Source organism: Arachis ipaensis, chromosome B3 (assembly GCF_059453495.1).
Source record: "Arachis ipaensis isolate K30076 ecotype BB chromosome B3, ASM5945349v1, whole genome shotgun sequence".
Classification (NCBI taxonomy): domain Eukaryota; kingdom Viridiplantae; phylum Streptophyta; class Magnoliopsida; order Fabales; family Fabaceae; genus Arachis; species Arachis ipaensis.
In genome coordinates, this window is record NC_142438.1 from 102,920,526 (window position 1) to 102,937,547 (window position 17,022).

Here is a 17,022-nt window from a genome sequence, read left to right on the forward strand (position 1 = left end):
TGGGAGTGAGCTGGTTAGTCTTTCACTTACTGCTTACTTGGACAGTTGTCCAATTTGCCTTTCTAAATTTCTCATTGAAGCTTCATGGTTCTTGCTGGTTAACTCCTGATGTTTCATCATCTTTTCTATTAGTTTCTCCAAATTGGAGATCCTTTGAGCTTCTTTCGGTATTTGTGGTTTATTATGGGATGTAGATGGTGGGTAGAAACTGTTTTGGTTGTTTGATGAGTTATTGGGTGGATAGAAGTTAGAATTGGGGTAGTTGTTTTGTGGTTTTTTGTATGGGTTTTGGTTAGTTTGTTGATGATTTTGGTGATTTGTGTTTTTGGAGTTCTTTTGGTTTGAATTTCTTTGCTATGGCTGCTGGTTTTGATTCTGGTTGTCTCCCCATCTTAGGTTTGGGTGGTTCCTCCAGGAAGGGTTGTAGGTATCTCCATGAAAGTCATTTTGGCCAGATCCTTGGTTGTGCACATACTGAACTTGTTCCTGCTGCTGTTCTTCATAGCTATCTTCATTCTACCCCCACCCAGCTGGTGGTTGATTTGTGGTATTCACTGCTGCAACTTGCAAGTTATCAATCCTCTTTGCCATCGTTTTTATTTGTTGCTGGATTTGCTGATGCATCACCTTGTTTTGAGCCAAAATGGTGTCCACACCTTCCAACTCCAATACACCTTTCCTTTGAGCTGGTTGGCGTTGTCTTTGATGAGCATAGAAGTATTGATTGTTCGCCACTGTGTTTCTGAGGTTTTGGGCTTCTTCAGCTGTCTTCATAAGTTGTAGTGATCCTTCTGCTAAATAATCCAAAGCTTCTTGAGCTGTTAGTGTCAATCCTTCATAGAAGTTCTGAAGCTTGTCCAATTCATTAAACATTTCAGGGGGACACTTCCTAATCAAGGCTTTATATCTCTCCCAAGCCTCATAGAGTGATTCTGCATCCAATTGGGTGAAGGTTTGTACCTCTATCTTCAATCTAATGATCCTCTGAGGTCGGTAGAATTTAGCCAAAAACTTGCCTACCAAATCCTTCAAGTTGTTGATGCTTTCTCTGGGAAATGCTTCCAACCACTGAGCAGCTTTGTCTCGCAATGAAAATGGAAACAGCAACAGCTTGTAGATATCTAGATGCATACCATTAGTTTTGATAGTGTCACAAATCCTCAGAAAAGTGGATAAGTGTGATAAACCCCATTTGTTGGGTTTATCTTGTGTTGAATTTAGAGGGTTTCATCATCCTTTCCCACATTTATTCAATGAAATAGCATGGTTTTGTAAATTCTCCTTTAATTGTGCTTAAGAGTAAAAACATGCTTTTTAGGCCCTTAATTGTTTAATCTTAATTCACCTTAATTCCATTAGATTCCCTGATATGTTTGTTAAGTGATTTCAGGTTTAGAAGGCAAAGATTGGATCAAGGGAATGAAAGAAAAGCATGAAAAAAATGGAGAACTCATGAAGAAATGAAGGAATCGCAAAAGTTGTCAAGCCGACCTCTTTGCACTTAATTGACCATAACTTGAGCTACAGAGGTCCAAATGATGCGGTTCCAGTTGCGTTGGAAAGCTATGATCCAGGGCTTCAAAATGATATAAGATTTGCTATAGTTGCATCGTGGATAAGGGCGCGCACGTGCACATTACACGTACACGCCTATTTGCATGTGATTCATTAAATGCAAATTCATGGCCAGCGAATTCTAAAGCCTTATGGGCCCAATCCAACTCATTTCTGATGCTATTTAACCCAGGGATTAAGGGGAATTGACAGACTTTTATATACTTTTGATCATTAGTTTAGTTTAGGTTAGTTTTAGAGAGAGAAGCTCTCACTTCTCTCTAGGATTAGGATTAGGCTTTAGATCTAGATCCACTTCTTCTCCTCTTCTAATTTTCCTTTCTCTTCCCTAATTATTCTTTTGTAGTTGTAGAATTCTTCTTCTCTTGTAATTTCTTTGTGTTGTTAGTTGTAGTTTATGAACTTTCTTTTGTAGATCTACATTTCTTCTTCAATGCAATTGATAAGTTCTTTGTTGTTTCATGATTGTTTTCCTTTTATATTATTGATCTCTTGCTATTCTAGTTAGATCTCTCTTTAATTCTTACAATTCATGTTGTTTACTTTTATTACCTTCTATGTGTTTGTTAAAATGCTTCTTTTAGTTATGAGTTTACCTTTCTATTGTTTTGCCTTTCTATTGTTAATCTCTTACTTTTATAGTTGTAGATTCCTTTAATTCTTGCAATTTACTATGCTTTTCTTTTGTGCCTTCCAAGTGTTTGATGAAATGCTTGGTTGGATTTTAGAGTAGATTTTAGTGCTCTTGGCTTGGGAAGGTAACTTAGGAACTCCTGAGTTACTAACGTCCAAGTGATTGACGATTGGGAGCCATTAACTCTAGATCTCACTAATTGATTTGGTGGAGAACTAGGACTTATGGACTTGGATTGACATAGCTCATTTGACTTTCCTTTATTAGTAAGAGGATGACTTAATGGGGTTGATCCTTGCCAATTCTCATGTTGTGGTTAATGATTAGGATAGAGATCCTTGACCACCAAACCTTGCCAAGACCTTTTTAGTTGTTAGTTTATTTTCATTGCCATTTATTTTTCATGTCTCTTATCCCAAAAAAACCCCAAAATATATCTCATAACCAATAACAAGATACTTTATTGTAATTCCTAGGGAGAACGACCCGAGGTTCAATACTTCGGTTTATAAATTTAGGGGTTTGTTACTTGTGACAACCAAATTTTTGTATGAAAGGACTATTGTTGGTTTAGAAACTATATTGCAACGAGACTTCATTTGTGAAATTCTAAACCATCAAAAGTCCTCTCATCAAAGTGCTGGTTTGGATCTTCCAGAGGGCCTCCTCTATAGGAACAATTGTTCTGTACGAGAGTGATAAGTTGAGGCTTCAATTCAAAGTTGTTTGCATTGACATTTGGAGTAAGGATGCTACTCCCACAATGCCTTGGATTAGCAAACGTGTAAGAAGCCAAGACTCTCCTCTGGGGCTGACCGTTGTTGTTGGCAACTCCCACTGGTGGATTTGTTGGATTCTTCTCCATCTCTTGATTCTCTTCCTCTGATCCTTCCTCTCCAACAACACTTTTTCCTCTTGCTTCTCTTCTTAATCTTCGGAGAGTCCTCTCGTCTTGATCACAGAAGGTAGGGATCTCTTTCCTTGCCTCTGTCATACAACAGCAAGAAAAACACACAGAAAAACCAGAAAACAAAAGCAATTCACTCTACTTCCAAAGTGAGGTTATGGTTAGCTTAAACAAAAGTTCAAATAGTTAGTGTGCTTATTAGAAACAAAGAAAAAGAAAAGAAAAAAGTTCTTAATCTAGATTATCACCTTACTTAATCATTTTCAATCTATATCAATCCCTGGGAACGGCGCCAAAAACTTGATGGGTGGAAATCAGATTTCCACACCAAAACTCACCGGCAAGTATACCGGGTTGCATCAAGTAGTAATTACTCATAAGAGTGAGGTCAATCCAACAAGGATTGATGGATTGAGCAATTTTAGTTAGGTGATGAATTTACTTAAGCAAATAGTTGGTGATTTGAGTGAAATTCGAATTACAGAAGCTAAATTGTAGGAAATTAAAAGGGAAAGGGGAAATTGACAGAAAAGTAAAGTGCAGAAGAGATAAAAGAGCTAAAACTTAAAGTGCAAGTAATGTAAATAACTGAAACTTAGATTACAAGAAATGTAAATGGCTGAAGCTTAAAGTGCAAGAAAACTAAATTATTGAATCTAAATTGCTGAGAGACTTAAATTGCTTGAAGATTAAAGGGATTTGGGGGCTGGGTTTCAGAATTAAATAAGAAGATGCAAGCTAAAGTAAATTAGAAAGCTATGAAATACAGAAGTGCAGTTCAGTGACCCAACAGAAAGGGAAAATTACTTGAAGCAACGAAATAGAAAGAAACTTAGCTCAATTGTGAAATTCTAAAAGAGAAATTAAAAATCAAAGAAGAGTAATGAGATCAGAAAATAGATTTAGATCTCAATGACTCCCTTGATCAAACAGAAAAGAAAGTGTAGAAGAAATGAAAATGAAAACAGCAAAAGAAATTTAAATCCAATTCCTCAATTCTCAGAATTCTGCAGAAGAAAAGCGAAGATGAATTTCAGATCAAGAATTGAAATGGAGTTCTTCAATCTCAATCCAAAAATTTAAAACAGAAAGTAGAAGTTGTAGAAGCAAGAACATACAGAAAGAAAAATCAGATCTCAGTCCCAATTCCCCAAATTCAAAATGAAAATGAGCTAAAAACTAAAAGTTAAAAATCCCAAAAGAAAAAAAGGGTTCCTTTCTAAATTAAATCTACTCCTATTTATACACTTTCTATTTTAGTCTTCAAAGCTTGGAGTGGGCCCTTTTGATTTGTGAAGAAATGGATCCAAGATGGCTTGGTTCAATTTTTAGTTGGAGGCCTGCTCCATTGGAGTGCTCTGCTCGGTTTTGTGAGCGTTGTGCTCACTTTCCTTGGTGAAGCATGCTCACTAGCGCTCACTAATTGAGCAGTGTGCTCAAATAATGAGTGCTATGTCTAGTGTTGATGCGTGCTTCCCCCTTCGAGCCTTGGTAAACCCCTTTTTGCATGATGCGCTTCCTTTATTTACTTGGTTGAGAACTCGAAAATGCTCACTTCTTTTGAGCATAGTGCTCACTGCTTTGAGCGCCATTTGAGTGCTCCTTGCCTTCCTTGGTTTGATGCACGACAATGCTCACTAGAGTGAGCATAGCGCTCACTTAATTGAGCGCCCGCCTTGGATGCTGGTCTTTATTTCCAAGCTTAGCGTTGCCTTAATGAATTGCCATGCTTTGGTAATGCAACGCTTTCCTGGTTCTTTCTTTTCTTCATCATTTCTTCACCTACAAGCAACCACACAAACATGTCAAAGTATCACTAAATTCATAGGGTTTCTAATTCATTCATAAAATTAATTAATTCTAGCTTAAACCCTATGATTTTGTGTCAAATAACTGATGGTTGATTGATTTAATATAATCATGAAAATTCACTCCAAATCACTTACTTATTGTGCAAGAAAGTTCATAAGACCTAATGAAACAAGTGAAAAATGCTTGAAAAGCTAGCATAAGATGACTTGTCATCAGTCCCTGCTATTTTTTTTTTAAGAAACACTAAAAATAGCTAAGAATCTCTCTAACATTACCTTCAACTCTAAATCAACCAAAAATACAAAATTAATAAAAATTTCCAAAAGCAACCAAACATAACTTGCACCCTAAGCAACTACAATCAAAACATCAAGAGAAGATTGCAATGAAGAGGAAAACTACCTACAATGGCAACTCGAATTACTTATTAATCAAATCTGCAAGAGGAAATGGAAAGAGTTTACCATGGTGGGGTGTCTCCCACCTAGAACTTTTATTTTATGTCCTTAAGTTGGACATTTTGGGAGGCTCTTTGTCATGGTGGCTTGTGTTTGTACTCATCCTTGAATCGCCAAGGATCTTTGCTCCTCAAGTGGTTGACATAAATTCCAACCGTCTTCACCGAGCTTGGGTGAAGTTCAACCCAAGATATGAGTTCCCAAATTTGGTCTTTAAAGTACAATCCGGGATCCCATATCTTATCTTCACACCATCTTCAAGTTGATTGTCATGGTTCTTCCATCTGGGTGGTTGACACACAGAATTCTCTTTAGCACATCAAAATCTCTTCCTATACCCACACAAAGTAGCATTCATCCAATCATAGTCCCTATACCTTGAAGTTGTGACATTAATGAGCCTAATACCACACTTCCCACCACTACACAACCCCCTCTTACTATTGACTCCACAAAGAGCTCTAAGTTGCCCATCCGTTTCAATCAACCCATATTCAGGTGAGACAGTAAAGCTTAAGGATAAGAATTTTACCCACAGGAATGATGTGTTGGATGGTGGCTTGGGGAGGAAGACCTCCCCATACTAAGACAATGCGAGGTCTATTCTCTTAGGCTCTTCCTTGGTAATTTCCACCTCTTGATCACTTCTTTCAATTTCTTCTTGCTTGTCACCTTCTTCAACAAGGATACCAATATTAATTGTTTTGGAGTTGTCTTCAATATGTCAATTTCACACCTAATGGGAGAGGGTTCAACTTTTGATAAGAATTTGTTGATGATTAATTCCATCTCTTGCTCAACCTCTTCATATTCTTCAATTTTGACATATTCCGGAGGTGGTTGTGACTCCCATGGTGGTTCCACGTCTCCTAAATTTTCAACCATGTCTTCCTTTTTTTCAATAACTGTAGGCTCTTTGATGAACGGATTTTTGACGGTATAGAATTCACAAATAAAATCTCATTGCTAGTATAGTTTCTAAACCAATCAATAATCCTTTCATACAAAAATTTTGTTTGTCACACGTACAAACCCCTAAAATCTATAAACCGAAGTATTGGAACCTTGGGTCGTCTCTCAAAGGAATTGCAGGGTAGTGTTCTTGTTATTGGTTATGAGTTGCATATTTTGGGGTTTTGATTAAGGAACAAGAAAAGTAAATGACAATGGAAATGTAAATGATAAAGTGGTCTTGGCAAGGTTTGGTGGTCAAGGATCTCTATCCTAATCACTAACCACAACATGAGAATTGGCAAGGATCAATCCCATTAAGTCATCCTCTAACTAGTAGTAAAGGAAAGTCGAGTGAGCTATATCAATCCAAGTCCATAAGTCCTAGTTCTCTACCAATTCAATTAGTGAGAACTAGAGTTAATGGCTCCCAATCATCAATTACTTGGACATTAGTAACTCAAGAGTTCCCAAGTTACCTTCCTAAGCCAAGAGCATAAAATTCTACTCTAACATCCTTTCAAGCATTTCATCAAACACTTGGAAGGTACAAAAGAAAAACATAGTAAATTGACAACAAGAATAGAATCCAACAACAATTATTACAAGGAATTAATAACAACAATCAAAGAAAACAAGATCTACATGCATTACCTCAAATTGCATTAAAGGAAAAATAGAAGAAGAAAGAATGCATCAACAACAATGTAAGCAATTACAAGAATGAAATACAAAATTAGAGAGAGGAAGAGTAGAGGAATAAGAAATTGTAAAGGGAAAGTAAATCAAAGCATGAATTAAACCTAGATATAAGATTATTGACCTAAACCTAATCCTAATCCTAATCTTAGAGAGAAGTGAGAGCTTCTCTCTCTAAAACTAACTAAAACTAGATCTAATGTCTCCTGTGTGAAGTGATGATGCATTCCCCTTCATTCCTTGGTCTATTTAGCCTTTTCCAGCCAAAAATTCAGCTCCAAATGAGGCTAGAAACACTCCAAAATCGCCAGGCACGAGTTCTTCTTTAGAAATCACGTGCGGCCTTCGGCGCGTACGGCACAGCGCGCATACGCGTCCCTGGAGTATTTCGCAATCCGCGCGTAGGCGCATAGTGCGTGCGCGCGCCCATGGGATTTTTCCAAATCTTTGGTTTTTCATGATTTCTCCACTTTGTATGCTTTCCTTCTACTCCTTTGATCCTTTCCTAGTCTTTTCCAATCTGAAATCACTAGCAAACACATCAAGGCATCTAGTGGAATCAAAGGAAGATAAAAATCATCAAATTAAAGGTCTAAAAAGTTTATTTTCACATCTAAGCACAAATAAGGAGACAATCACAAAATTATGCTATTTCATTGAATAAATGTGAGGAAAGGTTATCAAAATGCTCTAAATTCAACACAAGATAAACCCTAAAAAGGGGGTTTATCAACCTCCCCACATTTAAACCATAGCATGTCCTCATGCTAAACCAAGAAGGATAAGAGAAGGGGTATGGACATTTATTCAATGCAAATAACCTAAATGCATCTATCTATATGAATGCAACTAAATACAAAATGATTCTACCTACTTGGTTAAAAATAAATCAATCCTCCAATAGCATGTATAAATAGTTAGGGCTAAGGTCATATGATGATTCATAAATCCTAAAACAGTTTCTTGGAAAGGAAATCATCACCCTAACCGAGTAGTCCTAATAAGAAAGAAGTGGTAAAATATGTACAAATTCTAACTAACATGCAACCTATCATGCAATGCAATAACTAGCTAATATTGGTGTTGAAAAAATAAAATTGTTACCCATGGAGATCAGTCGGACGACCTCTCCACACTTGAAGATTGCACTGTCTTCGGTGCATGCAAAGGAGAGCAATGTGGATGGGTTGCTACAACTGATGAGTTTCTTAAAAAGATTGTGTGGATGAACTTGTTTGTTGCCCCCATTTAAAAGATTTTCCTTTTCCTCTTTTGGTGGCCAACCTAAAAAGAGCAAAAAAGAAACAAAATTAAGCCTACAACAAAGATATCAAAGCAAAGAGAACATAGGCGGGGGCTAATGCCAAATAAGAGTAAAGTTCTCTACTACATGATAGCTACAATATGTGAGTGAGAAAACAATGTAAGCTAAGGCATATCATTAGGCTTGATGCAAGAGTAAAGTCAAAGCATGAAGAGCATATTGAGCATCAAGATCAAATAAGAATTGACACAAACAAGATTAGTGATAAGCATGAGAGCAATTGGTCCCATCCTAACTCATTGATGATGAAGCATAAAAGCAAAGGATAATGAATTCGGACGGACTAAGGCACTAATCTTGCGTGTGGAACAGATATTACAATTAATGCAACAAGTCATGAAGTACCAAAATAATACAAGAGAGTCTCAACAATTGAGTAGGAAATTTTAACACCATTATTAAAATGAGAAACTTAGGGAAAAAAATGAAAACAGGTTATAAAAACAAAATTGAAATGCAAAGAATAAAAGTGTACAAATGCAATAAACAAAAGAAAATGAAAGATGAGAAAAAAAACTCTTTTTTTTGCGATGTGGATACGTCACGCACGCCCATGCGTCAATGCGCAGTTTGGCAGAAGGACGCGTACACGCCAGGTGCGCGCACGCGTGGGTGGGATTAGGCACAGGGTACAGTGTCAGCCCAAGGTTGGCCCAACTCTTTGGAAAATATACCAGAAGGGCAGGTGGCGCTATCGACACGCACGTGGTGCACGAATTGTGAATCACACTTTTCACAACTCGTACCACTAACCAGCAAGTGCACTGGGTCATCCAAGTAATACCTTACGTGAGTAAGGGTCGATCCCACGGAGATTGTTGGCTTGAAGCAAGCTATGATTATTTTATAATTCTTAGTCAGGAAATTAGTAATAAAAGTGATTGGGTTTATGAAGAGTAAATATCATAAATTAAATAATACGTGTTATGCAGTAATGGAGAACAGATTGAGGATTTGGAGATGCTTTGTCTTCCGAATCTCTGCTTTCCTACTGTCTTCTTCTTCACGCACGTAAGGCTCCTTCCATGGCAAGCTGTATGTTGGTGGATCACCGTTGTCAATGGCTACCATCCATCCTCTCAGTGAAAATGGTCCAAATGCGCTGTCACCGCACGGCTAATCATCTGTTGGTTCTCACTCATGTTGGAATAGAGTCCATTGATTCTTTTGTGTCTGTCATTACGCCCAACACTCGTGAGTTTGAAGCTCGTCACAGTCATTCCTTTCCAGATCCCACTCGGAATACCACAGACAAGGTTTAGACTTTCCAAATCTCAGGAATGACCGCCAATAATTCTAGCCTATACCACGAAGACTCTGATCGTGAACCAGGAGGCTAAGAGACACACACTCAAGCTATTGTAGGTAGAACGGAGTTGGTTGTCAGGCACGCATTCATAGGTGAGAATGATGATGAGTATCACGGATCATCACATTCATCAGAGTGAAGTGCGAGTGAATATCTTAGAATAGAAACAAGCGTGATTGAATGAAAAAACAGTAGTAATTGCATTAATTCATCGAAACACAGCAGAGCTCCTCACCCCCAACCATGGGGTTTAGAGACTCATGCCATCAGAAATACAATATGAAACGTGTAAAATGTCATGAGGTCCATAGTAAGTCTCTAAAAGTTGTTTTTATACTAAACTAGTAGCTAGGGTTACAGAAAATAAGTAACTAAGTGCAGATAGTGCAGAAATCCACTTCCGGGGCCTACTTGGTGTGTGCTTGGGCTGAGCATTAAGCTTTACACATGTAGAGGCTTCTCTTGGAGTTAAACAACAGGTTGTAGCCTGTTTCTGGCGTTTAACGCCAGAATAGGGTAAAGACTTGGCGTTAAACGCCAATTTGCGTCATCAAAACCTGGGCAAAGTATAAACTATTATATATTGCTGGAAAGCCCTGGATATCTACTTTCCAACGCAATTGAGAGCGCACCAATTGGTCTTCTGTAGCTCCAGAAAATCCATTTCGAGTGCAGGGAGGTCAGAATCAAACAGCATCTGCAGTCGTTTTTCATCCTCTGAATCAGATTTTTGCTCAGGTCCCTCAATTTCAGCCAGAAAATATCTGAAATCATAGAAAAACACACAAACTCATAGTAAAGTCTAGAAATGTGAATTTTGAATAAAAACTCATAAAAATATACTAAAAAGTAATTAAAACATGCTGAAAACTACTTAAAAACAATGCCAAAAAGCGTATAAATTATCCGCTCATCACAATACCAAACTTAAATTGTTGCTTGTCCCCAAGCAACTAAAAATCAAATAGGATAAAAAGAAGAGAATATACTACAAATTCCAAAATATCAATGAAATTTAGTTCCAATTAAATGAGCGGGACTAGTAGCTTTTTGCCTCTGAACAGTTTTGGCATCTCACTTTATCCTTTGAAGCTCAGAATGATTGGCATCTATAGGAACTCAGAATTTAGATAGTGTTATTGATTCTCCTAGTTCAGTATGTTGATTCTTGAACACAGCTACTTTATGAGTCTTGGCCGTGGCCCTAAGCACTTTGTTTTCCAGTATTACCACCGGATACATAAATGCCACAGACACATAACTGGGTGAACTTTTCAGATTGTGACTCAGCTTTGCTAAAGTCCCCAATTAGAGGTGTCCAGAGTTCTTAAGCACACTTTTTTTGCTTTGGACCTCGACTTTAACCGCTCAGTCTCAAGCTTTTCACTTGACACCTTCACGCCACAAGCACATGGTTAGGGACAGCTTGGTTTAGCCGCTTAGGCCAGGATTTTATTCCTTCGAGCCCTCCTATCCATTAATGCTCAAAGCCTTGGATCCTTTTTACCCTTGCCTTTTGGTTTAAAAATCTATTGGCTTTTTCTGCTTGCTTTTTCTTTCTCTTTCTCTTTTTTTTTTCGCAAGCTTTGTTATTCACTGCTTTTTCTTGCTTCAAGAATCAATATTTTTATTTTTCAGATTATCAAATAACAATTCTCCTTTTTCATCATTCTTTCAAGAGCCAACAATTTTAACATTCATAAATAGCAAATTCAAAAGACATATGCACTGTTCAAGCATTCATTCAGAGAAGCAAAAAGTATTGTCACTACCTCAAAATAATTAAACAAATTTCAAGGATGAATTCGAAATCATGTACTTCTTGTTCTTTTGTGATTAAAAGCATTTTTCATTTAAGAAAGGTGATGGATTCATGGGACATTCATAACTTTAAGGCATAGACTCTAATATTTATTTATTATTTAAGAGAAATAATATAAAATAGGCATAGAAGCAGACAATTGGTAATAAAAGAAATGAAATTAATGACATAAAGACAAATGACTCTAATACTAATACTCATGTACTCTTAAAATGGATAAAAGGTTATCACAAAGTTAGGACTTAACAACCTTTATTTTGGGAGATGGATGCTCCTTTAGTCTGTGGGGTGCTTGGCCCTTCAAGAGATAGCTTTTGGCGCTTCAGCTCCTGTAGCTCACGCCCCTGCTCTTCTTGTTCTTTCAGAAGTTTGCAGAGCATGCTATTTTAAACTTTCTATTCTTCTTTTAGTTGATCCACAGCTTCTTGCAATTTGGTGACAGATGCTTCTAAGCGGGTCCAGTAGTCAATCTGAGGGATTTCTGGGAGGAACTCCTGTGCCCTCCTTTTGATGGAGTTATCCTGCACTTATCCTTCTATTAACTTTTTGGTGATTGGGTGCTCAACTGAGATATATTCATTCACTCATATCTTCACTCCAGCATCTTTACATAGTAGAGAAATTAGGCTTGGGTAAGCCAATTTAGTGTCAGTGGAGTTCTTGTTTGCAATTGTGTAGAGCTCACAAGAAATTAGATGATAAATCTCCACTTCGTTACCCAGCATAATGCAGTGGATCATCACTGCTCTTTTGACAGTGACTTCAGAGCGGTTGCTGGTGAGCAGTATAGAACGCCCAATGAAGTCCAGCCAACCCCTAGCAATTGGTTTGAGATCTCCTCTCTTGAGTTGATTTGGGACACCTTTTGTATTGGTTATCCACTTGGTTCCAGGGATGCATATGTCCTCTAGAACTTGGTTTAAGCACTTATCAAATTTCACCATTCTCCTATTAAAGGATTCTGGATCATCTTGTAGTTGAGGCAGCTTGAAGACCTCTCTTATTCTGTCCTGGTGGAAGTACATAATCTTCCCTCTGACCAAGGTTCGAAAGGTATAGAAAGCGGCTCCAGTTAATCTCTGCTTATCTGTTTGCCACAGATTTGCGTAGAATTCCTGAACCATGTTTCTACCCACCTTTGTCTCAGGATTAGCCAGAATTTCCCAGCCTCTTTTTTGAATCCGCTCTTGGATTTCCGGATATTCGTCTTCTTTTAGATCGAATTTAACTTTCGAGATCACTGATCTTAGACCCATTATTCTGTAGTAATGGTCTGCATGTTCTTTGGTTAAAAACCTCTCTTGATTCCAGAGTAATTTTGGAATATTCTCTTTCTTGCCTCTTGAAGTGGTTTGTTTTCCTTTAGGAGCCATGATCTTAGTGAGTCTTAGCTCAGTGATCACGAAAAGAACATCAAACTTAGAGGTTTGCTTGTCCTCAAGCAAAAGAAAGGAAAGGAGAGGAAGAGAAGGAGAGACATATTCGAATTGTGGAGGAGAGGGAGATGGCCGAATTTGAATTTAAAGAGGGGGGTGGGTTCGAAAATTTTGAAAAAGATATGCTAGAAGATATGATTTGTAAAAAGACAATTATGATATTCAAAATATGTAGTTTTAAAATTGAAAAGATGAGAGAGAGATTTGAAAAAAATAAATCTAATTTTTGAAAAGATAGTATGATGATTTGGAAAAGATTTGAAAAGAAGTTGATGGAGAATGAAGAAAGATTTTAAAAAATTTTATATATATTTTTTTTGAAATTAAAATTGAAAGATGATGATATGTAACATGTTTATGCAAGAAATTATGGATGAAATCATGAAAATTTGAAAAAATTGAGTTGAAAAACAAAACTTCCTCCCTTCCATAATCCTGACGTTAAACGCCCAACTGCTGCTTGTTTTGGGCGTTTAACGCCCATCTGTAGCCTCTTTTGGGCGTTTAACGCCCAGCTGTTGCTTCTGGCTGGCGTTAAACGCCAGAAATCTTTTGTCACTGGGCATTTTTCTGAATGCCCAGGATGCTGCATGTTTGGCATTAAACACCCAGAATGGTACTCATTCTAGCATTTAACACCCAAAAAGGTATCATTAATGGCGTTAAACGCCCAGTAGAAGCTTCTTTTGGGCGTTTAACGCCCAAATGTACCTCTTACTGGCGTTTTCTTGCCAGTGAGCTCCTTTTCCCTGTTTTATACTCTGAATCCCTCTGTAACTCTGTGAACTTATGCAATTGATACTCTACCTTGAAGATTATTTATATTAAACTCGTATAATTATTATTTAAATAACAAATAAGCCCTGCTAATGGCTGGGTTGCCTCCCAGCAAGCGCTTCTTTATTGTCTTTAGCTGGACCTTGCTGAGCTTTTAATCTAGCCTTAGCTTTGAGCACTCTTGCTCGACATTGCCTTCAAGATAATGCTTGATTCTCTGTCCATTAACAATGAACTTCTTATTAGAATCAATGTCTTGAAGCTCCACATAGCCATATGGTGACACACTTGTGATCACATATGGTCCCCTTCACCAGGATTTTAGTTTCTCGGGGAATAATCTGAACCTAGAGTTAAATAGTAGAACCTTCTGTCCTGGTTCAAAGACTCTAGATGACAGCTTTCTGTCATGCCACCTTTTTGCTTTCTCTTTGTAAAGCTTGGCATTTTCGAAAGCAGTGAGTCTGAATTCCTCTAGCTCATTCAGCTGGAGCAATCTTTTTTCTCCAGCTAATTTGGAATCAAAGTTTAGGAACCTGGTTGCCCAGTAGGCCTTATGCTCCAGTTCCACGGGCAGATGACAGGCCTTACCATACACAAGCTGGTATGGGAGGTCCCTATAGGAGTCTTGAATGCTGTTCTGTATGCCCACAGAGCGTCATCCAAGCTTCTTGCCCAATCCTTTCTACGGGTACTTACAGTCTGTTCCAAGATTCTTTTTAGTTCTCTATTAGAGACTTCAGCTTGGCCATTTATCTGTGGATGATATGGAGTTGCCACCTTGTGGCTAATTCCATATCGGACCATAGCAGAGTAAAGCTATTTGTTGCAGAAGTGAGTGCCCCCATCACTGATTAGTGGTCTAGGGACTGATAAACCCCGATTTTGTTGTTTATCTTGTACTTATTTTGGGGGATTTTATCACCTTTTCTCACATATATTCAATAAAAATAGCATGGTTTCGTAATTCTCCCTTGAATTGTGCTTAAATGTGAAAATATGCTTTTTAGACCCTAAAATTGGTAATTTTAATTCACTTTAATTAAATTCCATTCGATGCCTTGATGTATTTGTTAAGTGATTTCAGGTTCATAGGGCAAGTATTGGATGGAAGAAGTGAGGAGAAAAGCATGCAAGCGGGAGAACAAATGAAGAAATGAAGGAACTGGAAAGCTGTCAAGCCCGACCTCTTCGCACTCAATCGACCATAACTTGAGCTACAGAGGTCCAAATGAGGCGGTTCTAGTTGCATTGGAAAGCTAATATCCGGGGCTTCAAAATGATATAAAATTTGCTGTATGTTACTTCGCGCTGAGGGGCACACGCGCACACTGATGCTACCGTGGCCCATTAAAGTGAATTCGCCCCCAGCGAATTCTGAAGCACTTTAGGGCCCAACCCAACTCATTTCTGATGCTATTTCAGCCAAGGATTAAAGGAGAGTCAACACAAGTAGTCATAGTTTAGTTTTCATCATGTTTTAGGGTAGAATTCTAGAGAGAGAAGCTCTCTCTTCTCTCTAAAATTTAGAGTAGTTTAGGTTTAATTTTCTTAAATCCCACTTTCAATTCTTGTTTTGATTTAGTTTTCCCTTGTTAATTCCTTGTTATTACATCTTAATCTTCTTAGTTTCTCTTGATCATTTCCTTTAATTTGTTGCTTTTATGTTCATGAACCTTGTTGGGATCTTAATTTTCTTTAATGCAATTTAATGTTTGATGTCCTTTTAATTGTTGATTTGAGTTGTGATTTACTTTCCTTGTCATTGATAGTTGTTAGATTTTACTATTTCTTGCATATTTACCATGCTTTTCTTGTATGCCTTCCAAGTGTTTGATAAAATGCTTGGAAGAATGTTAGAGTAGATTTTGAGCATTCTTGGCTTGGAAAGAGCGATTGGGCAATCTTGAGTCATGAAAACCCAACTTATGTTGGTGATCTAGAGTTGTTAGCTAATATTGTTTCCATTGACGCTAATCTTTTGCTAATTTAATTAGTGAGTTGATTAGGACTTATGGAATATTGTTTCCATTGACGCTAATCTTTTGCTAGTTTCATTAGTAAGTTGGTTAGGACTTTTGGATTGAAATTAGCTAGTCTTGTTAGACTTTCTCTCATGAGATGACATAATGAGATAAATTCTTGTTTATATTTGTGACATGATTAATTAGTCTTATTTGACATTCTCCCTATTTGTTGGAGTTGACTAAATAAGATGAATTAATCATTGCATGACTAGGATAGAAAGCCTATGATCTCAATCTTTGCCATGAATGTCTCTCTTTATTAATTGCTTTCTTTAGTTGCTCTCTTTACTTTTCTTGTCATTTACTTTCTTGCCCTTTTATCAACCAAACCCCCCTTGACCCCTTCATAGCGAATAATTAACCACTTCATTGTAACTCCTTGTGAGACGACCCGGAGTCTAAATACTCCGGTTATTTCTTATTTGGGGTTTGTTCTTTGTGACAAAACCAATATTTTTGATTGAGAGGATTTTTTGTTTGGTTTAGAAGCTATACTTTACAACGAGAATTCATTTGAGAAATTCTAAACCACACAAAAACTCGCTCATCAAAATGGCGCCGTTGCCGGGGAGTTGCAATGGTGTTATGTTATTGGTTATTGTATATATGTGAATATTGTGAATAGCTTGATTTTTGGGATGCTTGTTAGTTTTGCTAGTTCTAGGACTTTGTTTCATTATTTCTTGTTAGCTTTTGTTTCTTATTTTTACTTTTTACTATGAATTCTCACTTTGGCTATGAGTTTGATTACAACTATGTTGTAGGAAATGGGAACTTCAATGAAGATGTGCATCAAGGATGGGATAACCAAAGGTGGGAGGAGCCATATGCATATGATCAATCCTCATGGCAACAACCTCCACCAATGCACTATGAAGAAGAGCCATTCTATGATGCATGCCAATTCAATGGTTATGGTGAATCCTCTTGTGACTTTCAAGAACCACCACACACCTATGAGCCATATCCTCAACATAGCCCTCAACCATACTCACAAGCCCCTTCTTACCAACCATCTTCACATGACCCTAATCCATGTCCATCCTACCAACAATCATATGAGCCATATAAACCACACATAGAGCCACCACCATTCCAACATCAACATTTTCAAGAGTCACCCCCTCCATATTATTACCAAGATGAACCACCTCCAATGTATGAAAATTTCTAACCACAAGATGAATACCACTTTCCACCACAACCTCCCATGGAAGAATACTCATGTCCTTCAATCCAAGAGTCATATGATCCTACTCATGATATCCAAGAAGAACAAGAGTCAAGGGAT